Source organism: Aethina tumida, chromosome 5 (assembly GCF_024364675.1).
Source record: "Aethina tumida isolate Nest 87 chromosome 5, icAetTumi1.1, whole genome shotgun sequence".
Classification (NCBI taxonomy): domain Eukaryota; kingdom Metazoa; phylum Arthropoda; class Insecta; order Coleoptera; family Nitidulidae; genus Aethina; species Aethina tumida.
This window is the reverse complement of record NC_065439.1, coordinates 22,559,117-22,581,973: the sequence shown is the minus strand read 5'-3', so window position 1 is coordinate 22,581,973 and position 22,857 is coordinate 22,559,117. Positions and strand designations below refer to the sequence as shown.

The following is a 22,857-nucleotide window of genomic DNA, read 5'->3' as shown; positions in this document are numbered from 1 at the left end:
ATTAAAATTTGGTTTCCAAATACTTACATACATATGTGAATGATACAAGTATATGCATATATACCAAGAAAACTATTCATTTCTTCATTCACACAAATGTAAATATTAAGTTTGTTCTCTATACACGCCTTGTAAAGTAAAATGCAAATTAGAATTTCTAGTTCACGCCGCGGGGATGAGAACCAGCTCAAAGGAGATCTGAACACCACTGCAAACAAAGGGAAGAATGCATGTAAACGATCCGACGAAGCCCTTGAATAGGTCCATTTTAAAATACGAAACAGGTTGTGAAGGTTTATCACACAACCGAAAAACCATTTGAATTTCGATCTCGGACGAAACTGTTAAAAAAAGTAGCCTGAAATTATTTTCTTTAATTTTTTTTTTCAATGTTTTTATCAACTCAATCGAATAGTTTTCAGTTCCGGTACATTTGTGACCGTTTCGGCGATTAATTAAGTTGTGTGCTGATTCACTCCCTTGAAACAAAAGCGCGGAGTTTTATTCCCCGGACATTAACGAACATTTGTTTCGATAATTGAAACCCGTGCTTTTGTTGGTTTTTGCCGCGTTCAATAAAAGCAGAATGCGGGGATAAATTTAAGTACCTACGTGAATTTGTAACTGAGCAAAAAAGTGAAGAATTAAAGAAACACTCTCTTGTACATAGAGCAACATATTGAAAAACATAATCATTTTATTAAAATAATGATTCTTTTTATCTTAAATTAATTTTATAATTATGCCTAAACTTTAGTTCACTTTATTATATATGGATATCTTTATTTTCATAGTTTTTATATAACATTTTATTTCGAGTAGGGTTTATAAGTAATATAGTGGATTTTACAATTTATTTCTGTGACCGACATTGTTCCTAAAGCTAAAAATGTGTAGATTTATCGATACAAATTAGAGTATAATTGCAGTCGATTTAAAGTTAAACAAATCATTTATTTCGAGGAAGGTTTCCAAATTTAACAGAAGAAATACACTTGAAGGAGATCCTAACGGTGGAGAACAGGGCCATGGATAGGAAAATAAAATTACTTGCTGTTCACGACCCTTTTATAAACGAAAACTAAAAGAAATTGGTCTGTATAGTAAAAAATCAGCAAAGAAGTTGTTTATTTCTGTAAAAAATAGAAGCAATGGAAAACAATTTTGTTTTCCTATGAAAGTCGGTTTCAATTATTCAAATCTGATTTCATTCCATGGGTGAGAAGATCAATTAATGAAAGGTGTAATCTCAAGTACACTAGACCTACTGAGAGGTGTGGTGAAGAAGGCATGATGGTTTGGGGAGGTTTTTCTGGGTTTAGCATGGGCCCACTTGTTAAGATAGAAACGACAATGGATTGTGACATTATAGAGAATCATATGCTTCCATTTGCCGAAGATAACATGAGATTAAGGTGGACCTTCTAGCACGATAACGATTCGAAACAAAGATCTGAGTTAGTTAAAGAATGATTGGCTGCTTAAGAAGGAAGTGTAATGTCTTGGTCAGCTCAAAATCTAGATAAACCAATTGAAAATCTTTGGGAAGAAATTAATAGGAAAATATATAAAAAAAAACTTTCAAATTTAATTTTATTGAAAATCTAATGAAATCAATGAAAAAAAGATGTTCAGAAGTTATTATAAATAATGGATATGCTACTAGTTACTAAATAAAGGAAGGCTAAACGTAAATAAGGTTGTTTTATTTTATAGTTGCTCTACTTTTGACGCTTGAATTTTTTTGAAACAATAAATACCTAACTAAACTCACTAATACAAATAATATTGCCGTGTTGTTGAGAAACATCTGCATAACTGACAATAATATGGATATTTAAAGTACGCTTTTATCAAAACAAATAATGTTACTCATACGAGCAACAATAAAGTTGTGTTGATGCGCATTCACCATTTTTGAAAAATATTTCACTTAAAATTTCCTTCGTCAGTATATTATTAATGCTTTTAGTTTTACCGCTATGGAAACTAGAAAATGCAATTAATAGCCTTTTGTAAAACAAAACAATATACGTAAATTGTTTTGTACAGTTTTCATTTGCACAGTCCGACGTTTTCACAGCAAACAGTCAACTATATCCTATTGTAGGCAAAACAATGTGCACTGTTTGTAAAGTGTGTTTAATGAGTTTTAATTAAAAAAATCAACAAAGTATCCCGAGGGAATATTGTCCACTTAATTTACTTTATAAACGTAAATATGGAAATAGTTCCAATGTTTTTACTAGGCTCCAAATATGTTTCGCGTCCGTACTCGCCTCGGCTATGTTGTACCACTTAATTATTTCTCCCTTTGAACATTTCAGTGTTTGCCATAATTCATGAACAGGTTAACGGCGATCGGAACCATCGAATAATGAACAATGTATATATGAATAGGAATATTAAATGTGAATGAGGTGGAATTTTATGTCGGTTCGGGTTTGTCATTAATTTAAACAGTCTCTGAAAACCTTTATTTGCCTACGCATATAAATATTTGATTTCGAACGAAATACCATGTCTATGTACTGCCGGAGATTAAATCTCTACCTTTTTGTTAATAATGCACATTCGTTGAATTGAAAGCTTTAACGAATGGAAGGCACAAAAGATCGGAACGAATTCCTGCGAGAATGGTAGATTGAAAAGTTCTGTAACTGCGTATTTTAATTTTTGCTTTTGAATACTTAAATAATTGACATTATTTTTTTTAAATGGAATTAAATGGCATAAAATATAATAAAATTATTCAAAATTTACATTACGTAAATACCTTATTTTTTACAGTTTACAGTTTACATAATATAGAGTTGGAAATATTAAATATTTAAAGTTTGTTTAAATGAATACAAAATATTCATATTTCACAGAATAAAATGGAATATATTTGACATTTCAAGAACACAATTAAATGAACTGAAGATTATAAAATTATTTCATAAAAATAAATTATATAATTAAAATATAATTGTTTAACAAGTTTCCAGACTTTATTAATTTTAGAATTATTTAATAAATTATAAACAGTAAATAATTTTTTTTTTGTAAATGCAAAAATAATAAAATTATTATTATTCTAATTTATATCATAATTTGAATACAAATTGAATTTAAAATTATGTAAAAATTAAGAGTACAAATAAAATTTTTTTTACTAATTTGTAAATTTATAAATATCGTAGAGGTAATAAAATTATTTCTAAATTAATTTAATAATTAATAAACTTGATGAACACACAATGAAATGTAGTATTTGTAATTATTATTTTAGAAAATATTTTTATTTTAAAAATATTAATTATTCCATTTTATGATAATCACTCAAAATTTAAAACTTAAGATAAATTAAATATCGATTATACATTTAAAAATATTATTGCCTCATGCTTTTAATGTTTAGTAATGAAGTGGAGATTATACAGAAAGTTTTAATAAAATTATCTTCAAATTGCATGACAACTGCAGTTTAACCATTTTACATCCATTTAACTCGTCCAAAACTATCTACTAACATAAAACTAAATATTCAGGCCATTCCTCGCTAAAAGGACACTTGATTTCGTTTTCACTTAATCAAATAAAAAGGAAACCGGATTACCATTTCGTAAATTAACATAAAATGGACACCGGAATTCCATCACGACGTCAAAAGTATAACAAGTTTCGTATTTAAACTCCAGACGGTCCGAGGGCAAATTCACTTAACTTCACACTTGCAACCGTTTGTGAGGCCGTTATCCTTTTTGTGTGTGCGGCCCTGCTTTGATGATGGGACCACCCTTTTCCGTTCCCCCATTTGACACCAGCTTTGCCATGTTCTAGCCGACGCCGACACATGTCGAAAACATATTCAAACGTCACAAAAAACATCTAACCGGGACATAAAAATTTATAACATTATTAGGTTGGCCGAAAAACTATTTTTCTTTCTATAGAGACAATATAGAATGAATATAGATAATAAATACATTGAACCTTCATAAAATTTGTTTAAAAAATTATAGTACATAGGTACGAACACGTAACAAAAAGTAAAGACCAATTAGTGATAGCGCATACGAGTGAACCAAATTTTAGCTGCACTAGAATCAAATCCACTCGGTAGTAATTCAATTTTGAAGTTGACCCGTTTTAATTTACCTTTTACACTACATTTTGACGCTATATAGCAGTGCAAAGGCATTTTTGCCAATAATTTAATATTAAACTCGGTCACTGACAGTGGTATAGTCGATTTTGTCGAAGCAATAACAGGATTATAGCGATATTTTTGCATTATTTAATTCAAATGGTGTCCTAAAATTAGTCAGGACTATGTAACTTTATCTGATGCATTTATTCAAAATAATAAATTTCATTAAAAATTTTAACTGCTTGTGTATAGCATGTAAGAAAATTATTTAAAATAAATTATAATTTTAAAATTATAATAATAACAAGCTGTTTTTTACACTTATAGAAGTTATAGAACCAAAAAAATTATAATTATAAAAATTTCTTGTGAAAATTATTATGAAATAAATTTCTTGTGAAAGTAAAATTGAAAGAAATTTCGGTCTTCTCGAACAATTTAGTTTCGAAGAAAATTTCCCGTATAAGTAGTAAATACTAATGAGCCATACTTTCGAGATTTCTTGGGTGCATTAATTGCTACAATTACGAGTGGTAGCATTAAAGAGGTATATATACATACAGTATATATATAAATATAACCCCAGGACGGATCCACCTTGTCGTGGTCTTGGGGCTCAGTACCGCTCCACAAGCCAGTGGTAGTGGGGAGCTAACGGATCCAACACCTGCAAGTCCAATCCATCCCCAGGAAGATCTCCGATCTTCCTCAGATTGGACTTGTTCTTCTCGAACCAGTTGACAGTGGGCTGGCGTCTACGTCAGCTTTAGTCTTCTGGTTCAGCTCACCCGCATACGTTTACACGTATGCGTTATCCATCTGGGTTGTGATCTTTAGGATCGGTACCCGGGGGGGTTTTCTGTCTCTGACTTTCCCCTTATAAAAAAAAAAAATATAAATATAACGATGTTACGAAAAACGTAAAAATTTACTAAAAACGTAAAAAACTACTTTTAGAAGTTGAGATTTTCTCAAAAACGTGAACTTTCGACCTAATTCCATACGATCACATTCCATACGATTATTTTCCCTACGATCAAAATCCATAATGATCATTTTCCATATGATCGACATCCACAATGATTAATTTCCATACGATCAAAATCCATAATGATCATTTTCCATAGCGATCATTTTCCATAACGTTATGACGATCAAATTCCATACGAACAATTTCCATAGAATTAAAATCTATAGGATAAAATCCATACAATTAAATTCATGCTGATTAAATTACCTGAGAAATCATTAAAAAAGTAAAAATGAATAATTCTAATTCTTCCTGGATTCTAAATGTAGTAAAAAACGGTTATTTCAATATTACAAACAGTCACTCCAATTTTATCTATATGTATGTATTATATTATGTTATATAATATGAATAAAAGGTTCTTTAGTTTTACAACATGCATTATCGCAAGATACATAGAAGAATAGAAGGTACAATTTTTGAATTTCAAATTGATAGGATACGATAAACGGATGCACAAAATAGCGAGTTCGTTCTTTCACTCCACTACTTCTATAACATTGCACTTTATAACAAAGTGTCCGATAATAAAAGTGAATGTCACGTCAACGAAATAGGGGATATTGGTCTCTATTATCATGCATACCAAGACTTATAATGTTATTGAATAATTCCATTAATATAAAGAATGGAACGTAATTACCCTACTTTATTATCATTTAGATCACATTTATATTTAATTACAACTTCTATTTAGTTGAAGATTGGAAAATGTATTCATGTAAACTAAGTTAAGTCGAGTTAAAAGGTAGATATTTAAAAATTTACATTGATAAAACAAATAGAATAAATGAGCAAAAACACTTTGTATATAAAGCTTTCAACCTCTTTTTAAAGAGGACAGCAAAAGCTACAATCGTGTCCTGTTTATTCAAGAGGTCTCGCGTTATTTGACTTTTGTATGTAAATATTTGCAGACATTTAAAAAAAAAAGTATTAAACATACGTAATTGTTTCATTTTTTACTTGAATGTTTTCCTGTTCTGTATAATTGACTTGATAATTTTTTAATTTTTATAACCTTGGTTTACAAATTTCAATATTTGGAATGGATTAAGTTTCTCCCCAAAAGAGGAAAATCATTTTTTAAATTGGTCCATTCACCTAGATACTGGCAAATTTGCCCAATTGAATTAAATGAATAATATTTCGTTAGGAAGGTGAATAAATTATGCATCCAGAGATATCTAATTCGTTTCGATCGAAATAAAAATAACTGAGTTACAGACGGAAAAAGTTCCAATTTCATACAATTTATGACAATTTTCGTCGTTAGTATAATTTTTCCGATAATGATTACAATATCCCATTCCATCATTATATTCTACAACAAGAATGTATTTAATGAGAAGATATCAAAAGTTTATTTTAGAGTCAGTGGTGGATTGTCTTTGGTTTCTTATACAACCGATAGAAAACGTAAAAGTTTAAATCTACGCTTTTTACTCAGTTCAAATGGCATATATAAATATAGTAGTAAATATTCGTTTATTTTTCTATTCCACATTTTCATTTCTTATCCGATCTAGAGCTGCCAGAGCTTGAAATTCTTGTATAAAATAACATTTAAAATGTAAAAATTATATTTATTGTTGTATATTTTTTATCTTTTGATTTTATAAATTTTAAATTATAATTTTGTTATTATTTTTTAAATTCAATTTGTTAATTTTAAATTTTTATTTAAATTAATTTAAGATTAGTACTTTTATTTTAGTTATTTTTTTATTTGCAAATTAATAATTTTATATTTTAATTCAATTAGTTATTTTTAAATTTTTAAGCTTATCTTTTTAAATTTTATAAATTTGAATGTACAGCTTTGTTATTCTTTCTTTCTTTTTATTCTTTTATTTTTATAGATTTCAAATCATATTATCATCAATTTAATTAGTTAATTTTAGTTTTTTTAAACTTAATTTTATAAATTTAAATTAACAGTTCCTTATTTAATTAGTTATTTAGCTTAATTTTTTAAAATTTTTGATATTGTAACATAATTTGTAAAATTTTTAATATTGAAAATAATAATTTCATTATTCATTCATTCATTAATAATTTTTAATTTGATTAATTATTTTTATTTACTAATCTTCATTTTTAAAATTTTATAATTTTATTTTTAATTTTAATAATTTAAAATGATATTATTTTTTTTTTTAATTTTATTCATGATTTTTAAATATTTAAATTTAATTTTTATAATATTTGTAAATTTAAAATAGTTTTTTTATTAAATTGTAATTTTTAATTACTTAAATTAATTTTAAAAATTTAAAATTTAATTTATTTTAATAAAATTTTAATGGTTTTTTAATAATTTTATTTAATAATTTATTCTTATTTAATTTTATTTTATATTGTAAATTTTATAAAACATACAATTTATGTTATGCGATAATTTTCACGTGGCTTACGTATGACATCAGAAAATGAACCAACTCTTTAACAAAATATTTACAAAACATTGAAAGATTTTCAGTATTTATTGCCACAAATATAACAGAATTTCTGTATGGTAATTTTTTAGATTTACTATTTGAATCAGTTATGTGTATAACGCTGAGTCAACAATATCTGGTGGACAAATATTAGTTGTAAATCAAAATGGAAACAACATATATATTTGTTATTATTATCTTGTTCGTATATAGAGTGAATTTTTATCATTTATTTTATTATATATTTATATTAAATTATAGCGTGTATTTTTTTTATTTATTTTAGTATTGTTAACGTAGAATTTGGACAACATTTTATTATTAATAAATATTTGCAGTATTTTCAATTCCAATTTATATTTCCAACTTGATAAAATGTTTTCCGCTTTACAAATTGTAACAAACTAAAATTGAATATAAAACGACAAAATTGTTGCCAATATTCTCCTTTGTGCAACATTTCTACGTAATGAAGTATACGTTCGTGAACCTTTTCCTGAAACTAAAAACTATTTAAAATTTCATTAATGTCTAACATTAGCAATGTTACGTTAGCAGCAACGAAATGATTCAATTATTCTCATGAATGTGCATAAATCCCATTACGCTGTCACATTTATGTTAGTCAAAAAGGATCCTAACGGAAACTACTTTAAATAAAATATGCCCATGTTTTTTTTTTTGTATTTTTCGACACATATTCGAAACACACACGAGTAATTTTTAAAATGTAAATTCTGGTGAAATGTAACGCGAAAATGTAATAAAATATCGCTCGTGCCCATTTGCAGCTGTATGTGATAAATACGCAATATACACAAAGGAAATATCAAACATTGTATAACTCTTTGGCGATGAAGCGATATTGATGTGAACTTGTTTGAATTCGCCGTACGGAAGAATAACATTTTATCCCACTGCATCTCGTTTTACAAATTATTTTTAATATTAGTGCAGACACTGTAATCTACTTATAATTGCATCTGCGTGTAAAGTGTATCTTTCACCTTTGTCTAGGTAAAAAACTTGATTATACAAAAATTTCAAACGAGCCATTGTTTCAGCGTGAGGTAAATTGTTTTTTGTTCCTCTAGCGGCTGTCGTTTCAGCTGCACATTCAATAATCATTCCGGTTCCCTCGTAAAATAACTTTATATAAAAGTATAACGGAAAGGTTTAATCTGGGAAGTGAAATTTTCTAATTGTGTGAGGGCCATCACGCAACTTTTCGCGTTTCATTAAAACGTGACACGCACTTTTAATAAACAATATGAAAATAAATCAGTCCTTGACCTTTTTGGGGTATTCGATTAAAGTAGACAAACAAGATGCAAATTGTGAAAACAATGCTGTGTAGAAATAGAAATGCATCTGTTTCAATACATTATTATTAATAAAAATAATCTTCAAAAGTGACACGCAAAATAAACAATATGTTTTGGAAACCAACTGAAAATAAATCAGTCCTTGACCTTTTTGGAACAGCAGTCAATATTTGATTGCGGATGCAAATTGTGAAAACACAAATACGTCTGTATTTTAAAAATACATGAATTATTTATTATTCTTCTAGCCCCAGTTTTAAATGTATTTGGGAATTTTAGCAAATTTAAACTTTATTTATTTCAATGGAAAACAAGTATGCATAGTGTTGTTAGTTGGTTTTGTGGAGTTTGAAAGTGAGAAAAAATATCGACGTTGAACTGAAGACTGTTCCAGTACAATCAACTCTTTTGAGTTGGTCAGGTAAACATCTTATTTTCCATGAGTTCCAATAATCATGAAATTGACAAAAGTACTCAAATTTTTGAGAATTATTATTATTAATAATCAGAAAAAGAATACGAGTAACGTCGAGGAGAAGACTAAATTTGTTGACCACCTCTATTTGGTTGTACAGGTAAACTGGTTGAGGTTTTCTAGATCTTAAACATCAAAAATAGAGTAGAATAGTTCTGACGGCCATAATATTGACAAAAATATCCAAATGTTTAAGGATTATTATTAATAATAGTGATACATTAAGTAATTGGTTTTGATAACTTATTTGTAGAGTTTAAGACTCAGAAAAAATATCGGATTTATGAGAAGAAGACTGAGTTTGTGTGATCAACTCTTTTTGACTGTCCAGGTAAACTGATTGAGGCTTTTTTAGATCTTAAATATCAAAAATCGAATAGAAAGGAAGTTCTGACAGCTATAAAATTGACACAAATATTGGGGATTATCATTAATAATAATTTATTTTTGAAATTACTTACTTTGACTAAGGCTGAGGTGAACCCAAATGCTATCTGACCAAACTCTTTTTGAGTGTCCAGACAAATTCATAAGTTCTCTAAGATCTTTATATATTATTAAGAAAATAATTAGAGTGGATATTGTGAGTGTCATAAAAACAGATAACAATATTCGGGGTTTATTACGATGTGTACCAAAACTAATAATACTATTAATACTATTATATTATAGTTCCAAGATGGGTTTATTTTCCCTAGAAAACCTTATATTTAAGTTGGCGAGCTCCAAACTAACCTCCCATCCATAACATTAATGATTTTATTAATCCCCATACTGTTTTTCCCATTATCACACTCCGGGCATTACGGAAGACATTTCAGTTTTAGCGCAACCGCACTGAAGATTAAATTATGTTATTCGGAAGGTGGGGGTTAAGGTACAACAGGAGAACTTCATACTTTTTTTTTTGTTTCATTAAGTTTCTGCGTTGGCTTGATTTCCTGCGTAAATTTAAGCACTAACATACAAATAATTTTATTTTAGGCACTTAAAAAAATAAAGCACTTTTTATGAGTCGTAAATTTTTTCTTCTGCTCGGGTTTTCGTTAACAAGGTAGCGTTTCATTTTCTGGATAAACGAAACGAAAACAGGGGGAAACAAAGATAAGGATAAATTGTAATAATTTATTGTTCTGACATTAATTAATTTTTTGGTTGTTCCTACTGATACAGACTGTAAAAAAACACGTCAGAATATTCCCAATTTCACTAATTAACGGCGAGATAAAAAATGTTTTTGTTTATCATGCAAACATTTGGACAAAAGTCTCAATTTATGAAAAACTGATTCATGATCTTCTCTCCGTTGAACTTTGATTTTGGTAAATTAAATATAATATGTTTTAATTTAATAATAATATAAATATATAATTAGTAAAAAAAATATTTTTTTTTTTTATAATTTTTTTATATTCAAAAAAGTTTTGATACCTCGAATGCAATTTGTTCGTAAAAACAATAAGAATGAATGTAAATTTTTTTAAAAGACATTGAAAGAAAACAAAAATTAACATCATAAATTTGTCAATTTTATGAAGTGATCCAATTAGTCTTTCTAAAGGCTAGTATAAAAAAAGCGTGAAATACAGATAAATAAAAGAAACTCTTTCTTTTGATACTGTTTACTGACTTCTGTTCAGTCAAATTAAAACTATTATATATTGTTATTGCCACATTATTTTAAAAGATAAGATACGACAACTAAATTATAATAAAAATATATTCCAAATATTCCCCAAATATCTTAAAATGCAAGTTTAATTGGTAAATTATAAAAAAATTATATTTTGTGGTAAGTCTGTGGTATTAGTCTTCCTAGCAGCCATCTTAGAAATTAGTTCCAAGCTTTCTTCAGATCAATTTTTATTCAATTTATTCAAATAAAAGTGGATCGACAACTCGGTACATTCATAATTTTTTTAGTTAATTTGTTAAAATGTTTTCGTGGCATGTTACGGTTCAATTATCGACTGCAAAAAATAATATACAAGAAATAAATTTTCAAATTTATAACAAAATTTCAACTTAATTTACTGTGAGAATTTTATGTATGGAGATGATAAAATGAAACTCAATTCTTTCCAGAGTAGGGAACACATATGACTCAATCAATCGCCATCATTTTGTCAGAACGTTCATTTTCCATTTTCTTTCTCTTTTTCGTTTCTTAATCAGTAAATTAGTTTCAAAATGCAGTCGGTAATTTACGTTAATCCGTGAGGGTGAATGAACCAGAAAACTGATTATTAAAGATTCACAAATTGCACAGTGATAAAGTTTGAACTTGGATTTTGTCGTAAACGTCTTTATTACTGAAAAGAAAACAGAATCAACGTTATATATGTACGCGCTTGAGATGCTTTATCTTTATAACGCCGTGAAATATGATAGTAAAAAAAGTGTGGAAAACATGCAAACCTTATTATCAAGTGTACAAAGCGAGCGTTTTATATAAAAGAATGGACTGCATAAATTGAAGAAATAATCAGAGATGTTTCCGACCTCATCCAGGTCACGTCCGAAACACTATCAGTGTATTGCGAGAGGTCTAATAAATTCGTTTTATCTTTTCATTATACACAAGGTTACTATGTAAAAAAACAGAGATTTTTGTGGTCGGTCATTAATGACCAAAATTCGTTATTTTAATTCGTTTCCGTTCTTTTAACTAATTTCGACTTCGACTGAACGAGTGATGTGTTTAAATTTATGCGAATTTCGTATTTGTAATGTTTTTCGGTTGTCGTATCATTCATATTCCGTATTCTTTTGTCGTATTGGGTCAATACATTTCAGCCGACATTCTATTCCAGCCACGTCTCCCTGAAATATAATTAAAGACGCCGAGTTTGAAAAACTGTTATTTGATATTTTTAAGTCTCGTAATGGAAATATAATATGTTTATGAAATGGAATATAGTCAATATAAGTCATTCTAAATTAAATTTGTACCTTTTCAATTTAACGAATTCTTCAATAACTAAAAAAATTAATTAATGTATAATTTTAAATTTATATATAAATTTTAAAATATTTCGATTAAGTATATTTAAGTCAAAATCTTAGTAATTTTATCAATATTGTCAAACTTTGTTAGATGATAAATAGTCTTATAGTTAGTTATAAATGTTATACAAGATGCTCCATTTTGATTAATTTTGACTGTGTTAAAAACTAAATTGAGAAAATAATATTTTTTTGTTAATTTCTCTTAACGTTTCTGATATATCTACGAAAAGTGACATTTGTCACTCCAAATTATAGAGAATTAGAAAATGCACTTAAATTATAAACAGTTTAACCTCCAAAAAATATATGTATTCATAAATTTCGACATAATATGTATAATTAAATATAAATAAATCCAAAATTTATTAAAATTATCTTTAGCTAAAATATTTTAACTAAATTCCTAAATTCTAATTTTAATCCATCATCTACCAAACATGATATTCGATAAAAGTATTATTAACGTATTTTAACTATAAATTAGCTATTAAGTCATAAGCTTTTATTAATTTAGGGAATATAAAATTTAGTAAATTATTTATTATTTCTCATTTCAGTAGTAATTTATTCACTAAATTCGAAAAAGATATAATTTATCCAAATACTTAAATTACTCTAATTCCACACCTTTCTCAATATAGATAAAATTTATAATTTAACTATTTTTTATCATTTAGTCGTTAAGTAATTTGGTCATTATATAATTAATTAACTTAATTATTAGGTAATTTGGTCATTAGGACATTAGTCATTAAGTGATTTTATCATTTAGTCATTAGGTAATTTGGTCATTAGATTATTAGGTCACTTGGTCAATTCGGTCATTAGATAATCCAGTCATAAGGTCATGAGATAATTTGGTCATTAGATAATTAGAGAAAATTTATACTTTTAACTATTTTTTATCATTTAGTCATTAGAACATTAGTCATTAGTTCATTAGATCATTTGGTCATTAGGCAATTTGGTCATAAGGTAATTCGATCATTAAGTAATTTTGACATTAGGTCATTAGATTATTTGTCATTATGTCACTAGGTCATCTGGTCATTAGGTAATTCGGTCATTAAGTAATTTGGTCATTTTTAGTTACCAAAAATACAAATTTTATGGAGGTGTCCCGTTTTCAAATGAGACACCTCTGAACATAAATTCGCAACTTGGCTATGCTGAACACATACAAATCATATATTTTTTTTATTTATAAAAAATTAAAAACGTAAAAATGTATAGTTACTATATAATAAAATATATAATAAAATAACTTTTAAAAAAATTTCCAGTTTTTAACTAGAAATACTCGTAATAATTAAAATAAACTAATTTGAGACAATTTGTATAGTAAAAATTGGAATATTTTTTTATAAAAATATAACAATTTCCAATGACTTAAATTATTCAATCTATTTAAAAAATAATATTTTTAATCTGTTTTTTTCTTGTTCTTTTAGTCAAATATAATGAAAATGTATATATCGAAAAAATAAATATAAATATTTTTAATGCAAATCAACATAATCGTTCGTCATAGGTTTGATAACAAACACATAAATGTAATTAATATTATAAATCACATTTAATCTTTTATTATTTAATGTAATAGCACAGAAATCAAATAATAAATTTTAGTATTTATTATTATTTATTCAGTTTTATTAAAATGAATTTAAATCATTTCATTGGGCGGCCGTAAATTTGATTGTATAAATAATAAATAAAAAATGCAACACTCCCATTCACAAAATGAACAACAAACAAATTGCGACCGCATGTTTATTTATACATTTTTACTGAATATTCGAAAACCGAAGTTACACGTCGACGAAATAACACAATTAGACATCAATTTTCTACACCTCCATCCCAATTTTCGTTCGCAAAACTAAATTAACGTATTAGAACATTTTTTTCACTCAGACGTCATTACTCGCCTTCGAATCCTCCGGTATCGCTCGTTAATAAACCCGGTCATGATTAACCAGTTCGAATCACAATTTATCTTGATAAACCCGTACACAGATCGGATGTGACCTGAAGCAATACGGACTCGGTCCGGGGATCGCATCCTCGAAACTACGCCGGACTCGAATTAATTTCTTAATGCAGTCCCATCCAGGATAAATAAACATCAAACGTCGTATTGATTGATGACTGCGGTTAGTATTGTTTTATTTTTACGCGGCGGATGGATTAGGATAATTGGACGGCGTTTCGGCAGCATTTAATTGTGCAAGTACACAACGACAGAACAGCAGTAGGTGGGAGCTTTGGCCAAGTTCATGACCACCATAAACGGAATCCGACGATCATGCTCACCCCAACGATTCCCGCCTGCGGAGCCCCATGCCGTGGCTCTGCAGCCGAAAGCTCGACGCTTTTGCAGGAGTTGCAGAGGAGAAACGGTCGGGGTGCGTTCCATGGGGCGCACGTCACCTATAAAGGCCACAGGTGAGTCAGAATCTCCCAGTATTGACCCACTCTTTCGCTTGCCAGCGTCTCCGCCTGGAGGAAGTGGCGCTCGCGTCGCTCGTCGACGTCTCGCGGCGTCGGGCCTCAGTTGGCGCCCGTCGCGGCTAGAGACATGTCTTTGTGTGACTGTGGTTCGTGCACGACACTATTTTGGTAAGAAATTTTTGCAATTTTTTTTTTGCGCCAAAAATATTTTAATTAATTTAATGGAAAAAGAAATAAGAATTGTTTTATGTACAGGAATATATTTTGTGGTTTTCTCGCTGATTAATTTTTAGACGCGTTGAATATTTGAATTTGGCGCGGAAAGATTTAAATCACAAACCCAACTAAAAATTGTTAAAATATTAATTAATTAATTTCTTTAGTACAAATAGCAAATATACACACTTTTTACTACAAAATAATTTAAATAATTATCCTGAATGGGACAGAAAATTTAGCTGAAAAATGAGCGTCGGTGTAATGGGGAACAAAGAATTTTGAACAATCATATAAAAAACTTGGTGGAGATCTAGGAATTTTTGTTATTAAATAATATTTTCTAATTAAGTAAAGAATTTATTTTTATATACAGAAATAACATAGCAAATAAAATTTAATAATTTTTTTTTATTTTCAACAAAATATTATAATTAAATACATTATATTGAAGTTAAAGTAAAAATGTATACAAAATATGGATAATAAAAGTCAACAAAGTCAATCACAATTATTGATCATTTTAATGAATCTAAATTATTTAATAAATAATTCTTTCTCATCAGATGCCTAAATGTAAAAAAAATATTATTATTCATATTTTTAACTGAATATTTATAATTAAAAGTTACACGAATAAAAAACATTCTAATTATTGATCATTTTAATGAATCTAAATTATTTAATAAATAATTCTTTCTCATCAGATACCAAAATGTAAAGAAAATATTATTATTCATATTTTTAACTGAATATTTTAATTACATAAAATTGAGCCTAAAGTAAAAATTTGAAAAGAAAATGATAAATATTGATAAAAACTTATTAATCATTTATAACTGAATTTTAAAACATGTACATTGACAAATAAAGTTAATACAGAGAATGAGAAATTATTTTTTTCTTTTGAAAGAATTAAATTTATTAACATAAATAATATGGTACATAAAAATTAATAAATATTTTTAAATAAAAATTTAAAACGAAAATAAATAATAGATATAGATAACAAATTCGTACATAAAAAATTCAGAAAATGAGAACTAATTTCTTCCTAAAAAAGAATGTGTCAATTACAAAACACAATAAAACTATACGCTGTAATAATAATAAAACTATAAAAAAATATGAATAATACAAATTAACACTGTAAATGAGAAACCAATTTCTTGCTGTAAAAAATGTAATTATTTTAGAAAAAGTTGATTAGGAAATTTACGATTTTTAAATACAATAAAATTAAAATCTATAGTAAAACTTTCTCAATATTCATAATAATTTAAATAATTTTTCTTATCGATTGACAAAATAAAAAGAAAATAAATTAAATATTCATATTTTTAACTGTATGTTTTAATTACGTACATTTTATTGCGACTTAATTAAACATTTAAAGACAGAATAGGTAACAGACATAAAATGTTAATACATAAAAAATATAGAAAATGGGTAAACAAGTTATTCTTAAAAAAGTATTTTTTAATTACAATTTTAAAACGTAATAAATTTACAAACGTAATTAATTAATTTAAATTAAATATTCAAAGCTAAATTTAAAAAAAAAAAAAAACAGAAATTAAAAAATTTGTAATTCAGGTCTCTTAAATAAAAATTATCTATTTATAATATTTATACTTTTAACTGAATATTATCTAATTAATAAATAAAATTAACACAGAAAATGATATACCAGACCAGACACCAGACACCAGACTCCTAAAAAATATTTATTTAAAATACACATTAAATAATTAATTTACATAAGCTCAAAACTAATTTTTTTTTTTCTAAAATTTAAATATATACACTGCACTGGAAATTGTTTAAGTACACAATTAATTACAAAATCAATAATGTCTGAATAGTCTGAATCTGATTTAATAAACTCTAATTAATTAACACAATGCAATATAAATTAATATTGTTGATAACTGTTTATTATGTGTTGGAAATAACACAACAAAATATTAAAATAGAACTGTTAATTAAAACAGCAAATAATATTTTTAATTAATCATGTCGAAACATAATTATTAAACACGCCAACGAAAACTAATTCGCCACGTAATCCAACAAAAATGTTAACCGAAACTACCTTTCAAATATATAAAGTTAAATTAGGTTATAAAGTTGGATTAACACACAGCAGTGGTGTGGTGGTTGGTATTCAGCAAATTACACGAAAGAATTTTATTCGACAACGTCTCCATTTTAACGGCGACATACAAATAAAGCTTTATACTCGCCAACTTGTTGCAAATGCTGTTCGAACATCAGATTCAATGCAACCATCTCGACTACTTACAGAAAAATGGCTCTTGTCGATTTTATAGATTCAAATAATGTCGGCGTCGCTTTAAAACATTGAAAGTGCATTAGAATTTTTCATGTCGCTTTAAAAGGTTTTTAGTGGCCGTAAAGTGAACCGAAATTGCAACTTCAACGTTAGGTCTGAATAATCACGTCATGTCAGAACTGATTTTAAAATATTTACGGTCCATTTTTGTGCTTTTCTGTTGTTTTACCTCGGGTATTTATTCAATTTAACTTATGACATAAATATGTGTGTTCGATAAAAACCGTACAAGGTTTATGTAGCGTGTAATTTCGCTTGGTTGTAATGGATTTCGCATAATACTAGTTTTAATTTGAAAGCGGCTATAAAGTCAGGTACAAATTGAGTAATTTAAATTTAACGGTCTATGCAAATAAAATAAAAAACATTAATTAACTTCTATGGAGCTGATAGTTAATCTTACTGCACTGGGCATTTATATACACTTAGTATTGTCGAGTTGACTATGTGATTACTGTAATAGAGCTTAAAAAAGCTTTTTATATTATATGCATTCATTTTGTTGTAAGCTTAATAGTTTCAGGGAAATTTTTTTTTAAATTAATTAATAGATTTAACATCAATTTAGTTCATAAATAATTTATTTAATAATTTAAATAAAATCAATTGGAAATAAGCAAGAAATTTAAGACCTAATGAACAGACTCACTCATATATTAATGTTAATAACTTTTAATTGTGGTTGGTTATTATAACAACCATGTATGAAGTGGTTTATAAAATTCAGGACTATCATAATATAAAATTTAAACTTCATCGAGATAAATGCTTACTTAAAGCTTGATTTTTAATTAATTTAAGGGCTCTACATTAATCACAATAAATTTTAAAATTACTTTAATATTATTATTTTCTCCAGAAGAAAGTATAAAGAAAATATTTATCTTTAATTTGATGTATCAAAGTCTTCTATAAGTTACTTATATAAGGAGTTATCACATTTTAAATTTATGTTAAGCTTCTAAAACTAAATTTTTTAGAGATATTTTCACTTTAAACACTTCTTTCAATTTTATAGATATTCAGATTTTCAGACCAAATTATGAAAATTTCATGTCTTATCCATAAAATTTTATTAATTATTCACACTTTAGGTTTAGTCCATCCCTCTGTGCGATTTACACTCATAATTTAGACAATTATTGATTATTTTCAGAACCAGTCCTTGACTATAATCGACAATTACAACGGGATAGATACCATTAATTCACTATCCAATCGATCGAAACGAACCATCCCTGTTCTATCGGTCCGATTCTTCGATGCAAAGTCATAAAAATGACATAAAACTTTGTCCGAATCAAATTAGTATAAAGTAACTTTCGGAGGTTTTATAAATAAGTAATGGAATATTTAAATGGGATTTGCAATTCGTATTTTCCAACGACGGCGTTTTTGGTGCCGTTGCACAAGTGTCCTTTTACCGAGATCCATTTACTAGGGCGTAAATAATTAAAGACGTCCTTACCAATTTTTGATACACCCCGAGAGAATTTATGTTCGAACGTCTAGGTAAAGTGTGTCGCTGTAAATGCACGTTCAATTTAATATTGCCTTCACGTCTAACTTATTTTGGGACCGACCCCGTCAGAATACAGACTAAAAACTTTACTGTTTTCGCCATTTTTTATATTTAGTACATATATCTAAATGGTGGGTGTCCCAAATTGGTTGGCTTTGGCTGTTATGAATATTTCCAGACCGGATACAGAAAAATTTACACTAAGCCAGTTTTTCCCTGTCAGGTCTGGACTTAATCCCACCAGCCAAATTGGAACACCCCGTGCCGTTTTGATAAATATTACGTTTTAATCTGGACAATTAACCTAATAACAGTCACTTATAACGTGACGGTTAAATCCATCCGCAAAATCATCCGGAACATAAATAGGGTCGCGACCTTTCACCCGGTCTTCAAGAAAAACATAACTCAACGTCCGTCCTTGTTGGCGTACACAATTTCGTGGATGGATAAATTAAATTTACACCCACCTGTGTTGACAAAACATAATGTGTTTAAGCCGAGAAGAGCACTAGGACTTTAATGGCGTATGGTGGAACAAAGACGAAGGCAAGACGACAATTAGATTTTGCTGATAGGCCATGGGGGTGTACGTGTGTGTGTATTTACTACATGTTTTTGTTGCCTTTTGATGTTGTTATCTATTGTGAAGTTCTTATTTAGATAATGAGCTTTCTGAATAGCTACAATGGGTTGATTCAACTTGAATCATTCTAGGATAGACGAATAACACATTTAGTTTGTTATTCATGATTACAATGGTGAATAAAATATGGATTTTCGTTATGTACTGTTCCTATGTTAAATATATTGAAAATATCTATAAATCTTAAAATAAATAAATGCTTTGTGAAGGTTCGTCTTTTGCTTTTGTGTCTATTTTAGTTTGAAGCAATTAATGTGCATCTATATCACTTGTTTTGACCTTTATTTGAAGCTTCCCTTGATGAGATTATTCTCTTCAGCCCATTGGATCGATAGTCAATTGCATTGATAGTATCTACATTTATATCAACCTCACACTCTGAAGAACTCTTGTACATTTTTAATATTACTCTCTAATGTTTCTTGGATTAGTTTTTATTCAGTTAAAACAATGACAAACTATTTTTATCCCTTTGTTTTAGTTATTCAAGTTGTGTTCTTTTTAAAATTTTTTCACTTATTGTGTATTAAAAATTTGAAAGTGAAATACGTTCACCTTCCTTTGATATTCTAAATGTGTATATATTTGGTAGTTAGCTATTTCAGTTGCTTTCTTTCAGTTTTTTTACAAGCAATTTCATAAGATGATGAAGATTAATCTCTTCAGTCTATTGGATATATTGATGATATAAATAGTTTGTACATGTATGACATACTTTATATTTACATCATCCTCTGATTCTGAAGAACTCTTCTACATTTTTTATTTTGCCCTCCGATATTTCTTGGGTTAGTTCTTATTAGTTAAATCAATGATAAACTATTGTTTTTTAAAAGCTTATGTTTTAGCTATTTAACTTGATTTTTCCTTAACTTTTAAGAATTTGGTGATCCTTTTCAAATTTTTTTCACTTTTATTGGACTAAATGTTTATTGAACCTCTGAAATAGAAACTTCTTATCTAATTCTTTTGGTTTTGTATTTTCTCGTCAGTCCATTAGATAGTCATTGAGAAGGCATTGACGGCATCTACATTTTTTCATATTATCCAGTTAAATAAACTGTTTCCTCCCAAAGCTAATGTAATATTTTCACAACTCAAGTTGACTTATTTCTTAAGTTTTAAGGATTAGTTAATCTTTTGAAAATCTTTTTTACTTATTAGACTAAAAATTCATTGATGCTCTGGGAGAGGACCAAGATGCCTTGTTTTCAAGAGGGTTGAATTTCATTCCTCCTACTAAAAGGAAACTTTAGAAGAGGTATGCAATATCTGCTTGCTCAGACAGGGAAATTCTTGTTTATTCTGCTTGTGTTATGTATAATTTTCACGCCTGAGTTACAGAGGTAAAATGGCCGAATAATAAACTTGTCATTATTACTGGAGTGCCCTTTAGTTCTCCACTTTTATGTACTAGATAATGAGATTTCTGGATAGCTACAACTTGAACCATTCTAGAATCTATGAATAATACATTTATTTAGTGTTTAATACACGATTATAAAGGTGGCTAAAATATGGACTTTCATTGTGTATTGCACTGAAGTTAAGGAGACTGAAAATAAACTATAAATTTTGCTGAATCTCAAATTAAGCTTTATATGCAGAAAAATTACATTCTTATTATTTTATGATAAACAGCATCCAACAAAGTGCAATATGTATTCATATATTCAAATAAGAAATTTTAACTGTCATTTTGTAAGCTGCTGAAAGCATAGGTATATGCCAGAATTAATTAACTTCACTAGATGACGCCTTAATTTGTTTATTAATCATTCCAAGGGAACTGTAACCGGTAACTCAGTTACCATTTGACTTTTAAATTCGCGTCACGTAACCGAAAATGAAGTTTTCGGCATACGACGTGTCGAATACATGCAACTCCCTCCCACGCTATACCCGATGGAATCGTAAATCTTGGGATAACATTGTTCCAATTCTAACTTTATAAAAAAAACACGGAAACTTCTAAAAGCCTACTTTATAAATCTTTCCTCCCAGTAAACACGGTAAACGCCGCATCTGAAGGAAAATATAATATTCGCGACTGAAGGCGATGCACAAGTTTTTCGAAACGCAATCAGAAGTTGCAATATCCCACGTAATGCGCAGTTTTGAAGTCGCAATCAAATAAATCGTATTTAAAGTAGAATTGAATTCCGTTCGATGGATGCTGAAATTAGTTTATGTTGATTGAAATTTAAGTAAAAAAGAGTCGTTCACAACGTTTCCTTCGAACAAACTTATCGCAAAACCTATTACGGATTGTTCGAGTTAATATAATCGCAAGATCTGGCAGGCTCTATTTTCCATTACATCGTCATAATAAAAATAACACAGACGGACAGACTGTTTGGGCGTGTGTCACTTTAATTATACCATAAAGGAGCAGTATTTGCTCAGTAAATCCACTAGGCAAAGGAATGAGTTAAACCGTAATTATGGTGATAGATGTTCCTTCGTTTGACCCCGTTTTGACCACGGAACCGTTCAGTTCAGGGGCTTGCAACTAAAACGATGGAACCGACAATTTATAGACGACATGTGTCCAAAGCAAAAACGTCTTAGGTAAATTGTTTCATTAAATGGCTGTTTCAGCATGGAAACCCGCTACTTTTTCTGCCACGCCAAGATTAATCTTGGAGGAAAAAAGCTTGGAGGCGATAGTCATTTACTTACGCGGTGGGCAAATCGAAAATAAATTGGATGTAACGCTGCATAACGTTTTTGTAATGGGGAATATGAACACAACAATTTACTGTCGGTTCAAAATTAGCCACCAGATTTAATCTTAAAATCAATAAATTAAATATTATTTATACAAGTGTTATTGTTCCGTTATTAAATGCCACATGTCAAACTTCATGGTCCTCAATCAAAAGCCACACCTTCCTCTGACAATAAAACATACACCAATAACGTGTCATAATTTAAGTGAAATTTATAAATATACAACTTACGATAGTCCAGGCAGATATTGTTATGTCAAGGCAATCAAGATTATTAGAGTTACTTTTTATTTTCAAAATAATCAAGAATTTATCAAAATTTAACAGCTTTCGCAGTATCATGTAAAGGGAGATTATACTCTTTAGTCCTTTGGATAGTGAATGCATACAGCATTTTTATGTTGGACTTTCTGATATTTATATCATCCTCTGCCTTTGAAAAACTTTTCTACAGTTTTGTTAATACTTGCATCTATCAGTTGCCTTTTTTAAGCCTTTTCGAAAGCAATTTGCTTT

The 22,857-nt window shown here is 28.3% G+C and overlaps 1 protein-coding gene across 2 annotated transcripts in view; it reads left to right on the top strand.

Moving 5' to 3' along the window:
* The first annotated feature begins 9,287 nt into the window (after nucleotides 1-9,287).
* LOC109599128 (slit homolog 3 protein) overlaps nucleotides 9,288-22,857 on the top strand; it is a 69,789-nt gene continuing 56,219 nt past the window's right edge. Inside the window, exon 1 of one of the 2 annotated variants that reach the window (XM_020015068.2) lies at nucleotides 9,288-9,352. The gene's annotated coding sequence lies outside the window, so the exon portion shown is untranslated. Of the gene's footprint in view, nucleotides 9,353-14,891; nucleotides 15,038-22,857 lie in introns of those variants that run through there. The other variant, XM_020015067.2, reaches the window with a different exon arrangement.